Consider the following 10,948-nt stretch of genomic DNA (forward strand, 5'->3'; position numbering starts at 1 on the left):
CCGAACGGCCACGGCCGGGCCGGGCCGCTCCCCTCGGAGCCCGCTGCGGACACGGCTGGGCCGGCCCAGCCACACGGAGCCGCCCGGACCTCAGCCCCGAGCACAGAGCTCTGCCCGGGGGCTCCCGGCCCGAGGGGCCCCTCCGAGCCCGGCCGGCCGCTCCCGGCTCCCACAGCCCACCCGGGGCCGCCAGCTAAACATCCCAACAACAAAACCACAAACCAACAACTGCCAACCTGTCCTGCTGCGCCTTCCCAGGGACCCCAGCCCCGGGAATGAAAGCTGCTCCGGCCGAGCCCCCTGGAACCCCCACCTGCGGCCCGTCCCTGGCACACCGATCCCGGCAGCTGCCCCGCTCTCGCAGCTGCGGCTCTGGAGCAGGGAGGCTCTGCGGGACACCCGGGCTGGGCCTCATCCTGGCCGTGCCCTCCCCGCACCTTCAGCCCGGCCTCTCTTGCTGCTCCCGGCTCCTGCACAGTCCCTCCTCTCCATTCCTTGGTCCCCTGAGCTCTCCTCTGGGGCTCCTAGAACACCCGGCAATGGAAAAGAATCGATTTTGGTGCTCCCTAGCGAGGCCACAACTGAAACTTTGTTCCTTTTGCCTCGCTGTAGACACCCCCAGGGCCTTTTCTGCAAGCAGTCCCAGCCACTTCCCCAGGAACTGCAGACTCTGGATGATGGTATTGAGGCAATTGGGGATGTTCCTTTCTCAATCCCTATCCTTTCTCTCCTATAATAATGACTAGGTGCATTACCTTGCTTCTTTTTGCTTGTTGATAAAGCCAAGCTCATAATTTTATTTGGTGGATCATTTAATCATTTTACTTTTGTGTTGCCTTAACACTCACAGTAAAATAAGGCCATTCTTTCCATTGGTTTCTGTGTTCTTTAAATCTCCCCCGTCAGCTGGCAAAACAGGTATCAGAACCTGATGAAAGCCAGGCTCTGATCTAGCTGGGCCTCATGGAATGCAGATGGCCCCTGTCAGTCCATGCAACCCAGGGAAGCAAGGCTCAGATTTGAAAAAGGCATGCACCATGGAACCCAAGAGACCTGTATGGAACCAGGGCTGCAGTGTGTCACAGAGGGAGGGACCTCATGGAAGCCAGGAGAGCAGCATGAGGCTGTGGAGCAATGTGGCACCAAGGTTCCACTGTGACTCGACAGAACCCTGTGGACGTGAATGGCCCCAAACCAGGCCAAGAGACACTTCTGAGACAAAGCCCAAGGAGGGGGATTTGCTTTATTCAGCGCACTGGGTGCGTGGGGATATCTCCTCCTGACAGCACACACACAGGCACACAGCAGATTACAGTAAATAGTTATACTCTATGCATATTCATGGTTTTCCTTAGAAAAGGTGTAGCTATGCTGCCCGTATCCAAAGAGAGTAAAACACAAAACAACAAAGCTGTTTTATGCGGTGCTTTATTGAGGGCCCTGGGGTCTCTGAGGACTAACGTCCCAAAATCAGAGTCCCAGCTTCCCAACAAACTTACAAGATTTTTATACTTCTCTAAGCTTTTCCTTGACTAACGGTTACATTGTATCTCTAACAGAACATTCCTTAGGGACATACATCATGTAGATGACAATTTCTTCTACTGTACATTCTTTAGATAATCATGCTCTACTGATTTCTTGCAACACTGGTTTTTAGTTCACATATATTGTGCCAAGGGCCTACTTGGGTTACAATCCTTAGCATAACTACGTCTAATACATAATTTTGCTATTCTTATTTGAATATTAGAATAACTCACTGCAACAGCTATCCAAACTATTTCTCAGTAAGTCATTACAATCATTAGCATACGCAAGGCGCAGGCACATGCACACTGGTGGTGGCACTGAGGAAGGCTCCCCGTCTTCCTTGGGGGTTTCCTGAAGAAGGCTGGATGTCTTCATCACCATGCCCTTTTCACCTTTCTCCTCTAGGCATGCTTAGTCTCTTGTTGGCTGTTTGAGCGATTTCCTTACTGGTTTAGCAAGCTCGTTCCTTTATTTCTGCAAGTTTTTTTCTCTAGTTCTTGCCAAGTTTCATCCTGTGTCTTTAGCTTGTGGTTAATTTTTGCTAGCTTCCAAATTGTGTAAAATTTATCTTATTCCTGCCCAAGTATGCCTAGGCACAGTGCTTTTAACCCTTTCACAGCCATGGACTGGAGACCTACTCCCAGACACTGGGAATTCCTGCAGGTGCACCCACCTTTGCAGACAATGAGGCTCCAACCTCACTGTGAGAGGGCCCAGCTTTTACACTGTTAAACAAACAAGCTGACATCACTACTAGTGTGGGAACATCTCATTTCCTTCTCCTGTTTGGTTTCTCCCAAAGCCTGGCCAGGGCTCAAGGAGGAACCAAGGGAGGTGACTTTGACCCTACAGCCGCAAACAAAGCCAGATGGGGCCTTGTCCCATTTCCAAATACAGAAAGGAGAAGACATTTCAGAAAGGAACAGATACATAGATCATATTGCTAATAAGACTTTGTTAATGAGCAGACACAAATATAGCATTTGGTTTAAAGGTTCAATTGGAGCTCAGCTTTGCTCAGGGCCTGTTGTTCAGGCCTCAATCAGGGCCTGGTGTCCAGGCCTTGGAACTTCAATCAGCCCTTTCATCTAGAGAGGAGGTACAAAGATCATAACAATTATTTGGATAACAGAGTTTAGATTTAGGTGTCAGTCACAAAGGCATCAGCTCCTGTTCTTCAATTAAGTGCTGCTCAAGTTCATTACTCAGAGCTATAATTCACATTCCTTTTAGAACATGCCTAATTAGTTGCTAGCAGATAATCCATGGCCATGTGGTTCTGCAGAGCCCCATTTGTGTTTGTTGGAGCTCACATGATGTGCTCTTGGATATTTTCACAGTATCATTTCCTACTTCTTCTAATAATTGATTTAGCTCATTAATGAAAACTCCACAGGACAGGGCAGGGCAGATGGGGCATAGGGTGAACCAGAATCTTTGGCTTTCTGAGACCAAAGGCACTCGTTGGGTGGAAAACATTCTCTTGGCCCCAACTCTTCTTGTGGTTGTTGTAAAGTACTCTCAGTACTTTACAGGAGCCAAACCATCCTTCTGGAAGCCGTTTATGGGCAGTCTCTACACACCCAGCAGCTCCCATTCCCAGTACCAAAGGTCTGATTCCCTATTTCCCACTGTGGGCTGCTGATGGATCCAGGGCTCCTCCCTGGCTCTCCAAGGGAACCTCATTCCTCCTAACTTCAGCTGAGAACATACCCATCAATTAGTTACATTGAGTACAACTTACAGACATCAGCAGTACTTCAGTGACAAGGTTACTCATTCTCTTTCCCCAGTCTCATTCAGGTTAGGAATAGTAATTCTGTTGTCCATGGAGCTGGCGCCTTTAATTCCAGAATAATGCCCCCGAGGTCCTTTGCTTGTCCATTGGGGAAAACAGGGAGATTTGGTCTGGCAGGATGTGTAAAACAATATCCTATAATATCTACTTGTTCTCACACAGAACACTCAGCTGCAGGGACACATTCCCATCATTCCTGCCCAGGTTTCAGGATTCAAACAGTGCTGTCTTTCCCCAGAGCTGTTCCTTCAGCTGCCTCGGGAGGACCTTTTGGCCTCTGTACCCACATTCTGGCTCCATTATTAGGACTGCTGGATCCAAACCCTTATCTCCACCAACAGCAGCGATGTGAGATGGATCTCCTACTTTCACAATTGTTTGAAAAACTGCAATGTCAATAATTGTGCTATCCTGCCCTGGGTTTGAATAATCCAATCTTGTTCACTATTGTTTAACACAATTCCTTTAATTTCTCCTTGATAATCTGCATCAGTTCCTCCTCCCAGGACATGAACACTTTGCAAGGTCAAGCTCGAGTGAGCAGTTATCGAACCAAAGTGTCCTGGAGGAATCTGAATTCCTGTTTCAGTACTGATAACTCTCATTTGCTTCTGATTTCTTCTTAGTAATGCCAATGCATGAAGGTCCAGCCCTGCAGCCTCTGGGCTGGCCCTGCCAGGGGCCATCCCAGCCAGAACAATTTCCCAGGCAGTCCAAGTCTCACTGTCCATGGCTGTATTTGCAAATTGGGTGCAGCCGTGCACAGCCAGGGTGTTTCCATTTCCCCAGTGGGTCATTGTTAATGGCATGGAGCACATCTGGGAGATGGGTTCTCCATGGGGACAGGTATTCATCTCGTCTGTGGTATTCACATACCCTCTAAACAGAGAGAAGCTGTGAGACAAGCAGAGAAGAAGGAAAACACAATTCTTATCTCGCTTGCTGTGCCTGTGTTGTGCTAAAGTAGAATGCAATATGGAGATTGTTTACCCAAAGTGAAGATGTTTTGTTCCCTTGGCCTATCAAGGCCAAGAAGTGTTGTGTGTGTGGGACTGTTATGGGACAGTCAAAAGAGAATCAGAGATGAGTGCAGTTCTGTGCAGTTGTGAGCAAGGGTGAGTGCTTGGCAGATTCAGTTTAGATACAATGTACATAGTATAGCATAATAAACTAATTCATTGGCCTTCTGATAGTGGAGTCAGATGCATCATTCTCTCTCTCCTTCATCAGAGGTGTCTTTGATTTACAATATTCATCTCCTCATTTTTTCAACTGCTCTTTTAACAACCCCTTCACCCATTCAATCAATCCTGCAGCTTGTGGATTGTCTGGGATATGAAAAACCCAGCAGTCTTAATCACTTCATTTCTCACACTAATAGAAAAAGCTTTCTGCATTACAGTATCAGCAAATCCTCTAAAAATAGCCAATTTCATCCCTTCCTCCTTTATTCCTTGTATACAGTTTGCAAAGTTTACCACTGACAGGTGGGTCTTGGCCAGTCCTTTTCGGTAGGGTATTCAGCGTTACAGTGAGCAGCCAAAGCTGACATATTAGCATTGTCACCCTTATTTCACATTATCAATTTGTAATTATAGATATGCAACTATATATTATTGTGCTGTATTACATATAACAACTGTTAATAATACTTTTATTATTATTATTATTGTATCACTTGCACAAATGAACCTCATGTGGGAGTGTTCCAACAACAATTTTTTGTTGCCTCATGTGGGAGTGTTCCAACAACAATTTTTTGTTGCCTCATGTGGGAGTGTTCCAACAACAATTTTTCCTTCAGCTGGTGCTGTCTCCAATGTGGTGTTAACAAAATTCACCCTTCTCTTCCCAAACCCACAAGTTCTTTTCATTCTTCCATATGTAATTTTTGGATACATTTTAAGAGATCCGGGGATTCAGCCTCTTTTAACCAACTGCCCCACTGCTCACATGGTGCTCCGACCTCAGCCCACTCCAGAGCCAGTCAACTCCAGGGAAGGGCTTCCTATCTGGGAATTTCTGATGGGACTGATTCCTCACATTTACATTTAAAAAGTGACATTTTGTTGGGATCTGGCCAGACTGCACCAATTTTGTTTTACCAGTGGGCAAGGTCAGCACCAAGGACACAGACTCCAAGTGAAGCAATCAGTGTCATTTCCTGCAGTTCAAAGCAGCAAAGAATCATAAGAGGAGCAGCTCAGCAATGCACCCAACCATCACTACCAAATACTGCAGCAGTGATTAAGAACAATCCAGCACCAGTTACCCTCAGGCTTTACCATCCCCCAGATCCACACGTCAGCTGGGGGAAGCTGTCACAGCCAAGGACTGCAGAGCCACTCCTGGGCACTGGGAATTCCTGCAGGTGCCTCCAGCCACAAGTGAGGCTCCAACCTTGCTGTGAGAGGGCCCAGCTCTGATAGTGCTGAATGAACAAACTGACAGCACTCCTAGTGTGGGAACATCTGGTTTCATTTCCTTTTGGGTCCCTCCTAAAGCCTGGCCAGGGCCCAAGGAGGAACCAAGGGAGCTGACTTTGATCCTTCAGCCCCAAACAAGGCCAGATGTCAGATTTCATAGCCTTGTCTGGCTTTTAAATTCAGAAAGGTCAATACATGTTTCACTAATGAGTAGCTACATCTATCACAATGCTAATGACCACGCATATTTCATTAATGAGCAGATACAAGATAACCTTTGGTTGGAAGGTTCATCCAGAGGCACCTCTGGCTCAGGGCCTGCTGTCCAGGCCTCACTCAGGGCTGTTGTCCAGGCTTTGGCACTTCAGGGATGTGGTTTAGTGCTGGGTTTGACACTGCTGGGTGAACAGCTGGACTGGTTGAGCTCAGAGGCTTTTCCAACTGAAAGGATTCTGGGATTCCATGATTATATCTGCTGCATTCAGCTGAGTCTGTTTTTAGCAGCATTATTTTGCTCAGAAAGTTCCCTCTTGCCCAGCTCCTGTGGCCTGAGGCTTCAGCTCCTTCAGCTGCTGGTGCTGAGCTGCTCATGCTGAACGAGACGACTTGGAGAGAAGAACACATTCCATCCAATTCCTTCTGGGACACAGAGAGGGGAGGCTGTGCAAACAGGAGCATTGTTTGCTGTGGCCTCCTCTCTGCCCTTCACGCCTTTCAGCGCTGTGAACCTGCCAAGAACTTTCTCCAGGAGTGCAATGGAGCAGCTGTTCCTGCTCCAGGGTCTGGCTCTCTCCAGTCTCTGACCTTGCCTGGTTCTGTCCCTCTTGCTGTGCCCTCTGTTACCCCAGGGCTCGCTGGCTGCTGCCCAGGACTGTGGGACTGGCACAGATCCAGTGCTCAAGACCCTCCTCTCTGTGTCCTTGGAGCTGCCTGGGCACAGCAGCCTTTTCCATCTGGAAGCTCCCCATGGACAGGGAGTCCCCAGCTCTGTTCCCTGCACAACCTCCAGGAGCCCAGGGCTGCCATCTCAAGTCCCTGCTGGCACTGGGGGCTCCCAGGTGCCTCAGGCTGCTGTGACAGCGCTGCACACGGGAGGGAAGAGGGGCAGGGGCTGTGCTGAAAGTCAGCTCCATGCTGCTGCTGCTGCTGTGGGGTCATTTGTGCAGCCCTGGCCCAGAGTCAGGGATCAGATCCAGGCCCTGCTGCTGCTCCCTCGGGATCAGCCCCAGTTTGGCTGTTGCTGTCAGGGCCAGCAGAAGCCCTGGCTGGAGCAGTGGGTGCTGACAGTGCCCCAAGCCCCGGGGATGGAGGGGTCCCTGGGCTGGGGCTGGCAGGGAGCTGCCCCTTGTTCTCCCTCCGCCCCAAGCAAAGCTGGGCCAGGAACAAGTGGGGCAGCACAGCCAGCAGGGAGCCTGCCAGTCTCTTCCAGCCCTGTCTGCTCAGAGCTTGGCCCTTGGAGCCTCAGGTGGCCAAAGGCAGCTGCTGCTGGTCCCTCTGGGTGTGCCCGTGTTCAGCAGTGCTGCTCCATCAGTCTGTGCCCAGCAATGGGGAAAAGCCTCAGCCCTGCAGGGCCAGGAGCTGCCGGGCTCTGCCTGAGCAGCTCAGCCAGCAGGAAGGGAGCTGCTCCACACAGGAACCAGCAGCAAAGGACACTCCTTTCTTACAGCATGTTTTCTGGTTTTATGAAAAAAAAAAGGAAAAAGAGAAGAAATAAACCTCCATAAATTGGGAAAGATAAAAACAAAACCCAAGTGTGCAATGAAAAATGTTCAGTAACTTTGAATTAACAGGTAAGTGATCTTTTGAAAGAGAACTCAGGCATTTACGTTGTAAATGTGCTGATGGCATTGATGCATCTTACTGGTTGCAGCAGCTTTTTAAAAAAGATTTTGGGAGTTGTTTCCAACATTGTTATTTTAAATTGTGGTGAAATTGGTGCAAGAAGAAATTGCTTTGTGCCCTGCCAGCTCCAAGCAGGGCTGGAAAGCTGAACTCTGTCAAACCTCAAGTCCCTTAAAAGATGCCCTTTCTTCTCACCCTGTGTGTTGAGGATTTCTTGCAGATTGAGGAGTTTTTGAAGAACAATGGCCATATTCAGCCGATGCAGAATCCAGCCTGCTTGGAATAATGGACAATGGACACGTTCACAAACAATAATGGACATAGTCAGAAAATGGGGTCGGTATATCCTTGAAAAAGATACAAGAAGAAGAGTCAACTGGACTCAGCAAGTTTGTCAGTGAGCTTGGGAAAGTGAGGAAAAAAGACAGTTCATGGGTGGGACAGAAAACCACAGCCAGACACGTGAAAAGTTAGATGATCCAATCAGCACCCTATCTTAGACACGTGAACAGCTAGGCCTAGCTAACCAGGTATTAGCTAGAGATGCGTGGACAGTAGAGAATTATTATAAAAATAGTCTTTTTAGGGATAATAAATTTGGCTTCACTGGATCATATTGGTTGTTGTGTGATGTCCCTGAACCTCCGCATCCCACACTTTTTCCTCCACACCTGTGAATGAGCTTCACATTCCCTTTGAAACTCTCAGGGGTTTCTTACAGACACAAAGTCCCCCTTCTGGCTTTTTGCTGTGGTTTGGAAGTGCAGAAAGGCAATTCTCCATCCATCAGCTCCAGACTGCACTGCCTCAGGAACACGGACCACTCACCGGGTTTGGCCCACTTGTGGCACTTCTAGAGGAGGAAGAAAGTGCAATTGCACAATTCCTGACCAAAAAAAAAAAATGAAGAGTGGAACAGACAAACCATCCTGGGGAGATCCAGGTGTTCAGCTGGGACTGTGGAGAGTTTGGGTTCTTGCCAACTGAATGTGTGTCCCCAGCTGCAATCTCTTGGCCTGCAGGAGAGTCTCACTCGCCTGCCAAAGCAGAAAGCTCAGGCACTGTGCTCGGAACAGGCTCATCTGATGCAAAGCTCTCAGAGCAATGTGAGAGCAGAGCCAGCCCAGCTGGGCCCAGGGCTGAGCCCAGCTGAGCCCTGGCAGAGCCCAGGGCAGCCTCAGAACCCACAAAGCCTGGCTGCAAGGAGAGAAACCAGAACCCACCCATCAGCTAAGGGCTCCTGTCCCCTTGTCCCAGCACCCGTGGTGCCCATGCCATGCTGGCTGTGCCCAGAGCTGTGCCCAGAGCTGCCCATCACTGCTGCCTTTGGGAACAGAGCAGCATAATGCAGCTCCAGGGTTTTCGGCGTCTCCCCGAACCCAGCTGCTGTCCGTGTCCCAGACAGCGAAGTCCAGTGAAGCATGACCTGCCCAGGCCCCTCAGGGACGCTCCAGAGATGCAGGCAATCTTAGCAAGCTCAGCTCTTAAGTGAGATCAGCTCTTTGGTGATTTTCAGCTCATTAGTGATTTTGGCTCTTTGCTTGCTAAGTGCCTTTGGCAGACACAGGGAGTGAGAGGAGAAGTGCTATATGAGGTTCCAGAGAGGTGTCTGTCACTGACATGTTTTACGAAAAATCCTTTCCTTAGGATTTTTCCTTCTGAGAAGCTGAGAGGCCTCAGGAACAAAATGTAAACAATTCTTATCTGCTGCTGTGGAATTCAACAGGTGGATCTGTGATTGGTCTCATGTGGTTGTTTCTAATTAATGGCCAATCACAGTCCAGCTGACCAGACTATTTCGGTCAGTCTGAGCCTTTGTTATTCATTCCTTTTCTATTGTTAGCCAGCCTTCTGATGAAATCCTTTCTTCTATTCTTTTAGTATAGTTTTAATATATCACAAAATAATAAATCAAGCCTTCTGAACATGGAGTCAACTTTCTCGTCTCTTCCCTCCTCCTGGGACCCCTGCAATCACCCACACAGATGTCTTTATTGGCAGCTTCTGCAAATGGTCCCAGGGACAGCTCTTCTGCCAAACTGGGCAGAAATAGGTGTTTATATAGGATATAGGACTTTTGGAAAACAGTCCAATAGTAAGGGTCGAGGTGAAAGTGACTGATTGTCTTACAGAGAAATAAATGAGGGTCTGAGGGCAGAAGAGGGCCTTTTTTTGGTCCAGTCGTCATGACTAGGCATTTCTTATCTTAGGCAACTGACAGCCAGGGAGGCCTTGCAGGCCCTATGCCTGCTGCAGAGCAGGAGGACAGGACATGTGCCCAGCCTGCAGCCAGCCACGGCACATCCAGCCCTGCAGCAGCTACTCAGAGCAGGATGCTCTTGTGCTCGCTGCCATCTCCCAAAAGCTCTGATCCCACCATGCCAAGCAGGCAGGGACCCACCTCACACCGTCCATGGCTGGAAGAAATTATGTCCTCAGCCTTCTCCAAGGGCACGGCCCATCCACGCCACAGCTGGCCCCAAGCACATCCCAATCAAGACTGGACCACCTAGAATGCTTCCTCTAGAAAAACAAACTCCAAATTATTGGAAATAGATTAGAGACAAAAAGGAAAAACAAGAAAAAAGGGTAAAAGCTCTGATCTCTCTCAGGGGCTTGAGGAAGGCCCAACCCCTATGTGCTAGGGAAAAACCGACCCACAGGTGAGGGGAGTCCAGGCTTTATCTCCTCCCTCCATGCACTGCCCCCTAAAAATAAAGGTGATCCCAAAGCAAACAAGGGCAGTGGAGCAGCCCAAGCCCTCACTTGCCTGCACAGCAAGGCAGCAATGCACAGGTTCTGGAGTTCCACCTCTGCTCACGCCATGGAGGTTTGTTTGTGTCGGGCTGACTCCCAGCCCCAGCCCAGGCCATGGTGGGTGGTGGTGGTTGTTGGCAGGGCCAGGAGCCCACTCCCATTTCATACCCACCCCAGCCCATCCCCCCAGCCCTGCCAAAAAGCAGCTGGGCAGCCGACTGAAGGATCAGCTGCATCCATGCCAGTAAGGAGGAATCCTTGGTTCCTGGTCAGGCTGTGCAATGCCCAAATCTAGGAGCATTTCCCTGGGTGTGGACTCATCTGAAAATTCCCTGTGGAGCTGGGATTTGAAGAAGGTGCCAGAATCAAAGTCCATCATCTTCAGCTGCCAGTGGCCAGGTCCAGGAAGAGTCTGTCATCCCTGATGTTGTCATCCCTGATGTTGTCATCCCTGATGTTGTCCTCAATGTCTCCAGCAGCAGCAGCAGCAGCAGCCCCACCTGGTACAGCTTCTTCAGGAGCTCCTTCTCCTTCCCTGGGGGTGAGCCCAGGCTGTCAGGGTTCTGCCCAGGGCCCCAGCTGTCAGTGAAGC

The sequence above is a fragment of the Serinus canaria genome, chromosome 25, assembly GCF_022539315.1.
Source record: "Serinus canaria isolate serCan28SL12 chromosome 25, serCan2020, whole genome shotgun sequence".
Taxonomy (NCBI): domain Eukaryota; kingdom Metazoa; phylum Chordata; class Aves; order Passeriformes; family Fringillidae; genus Serinus; species Serinus canaria.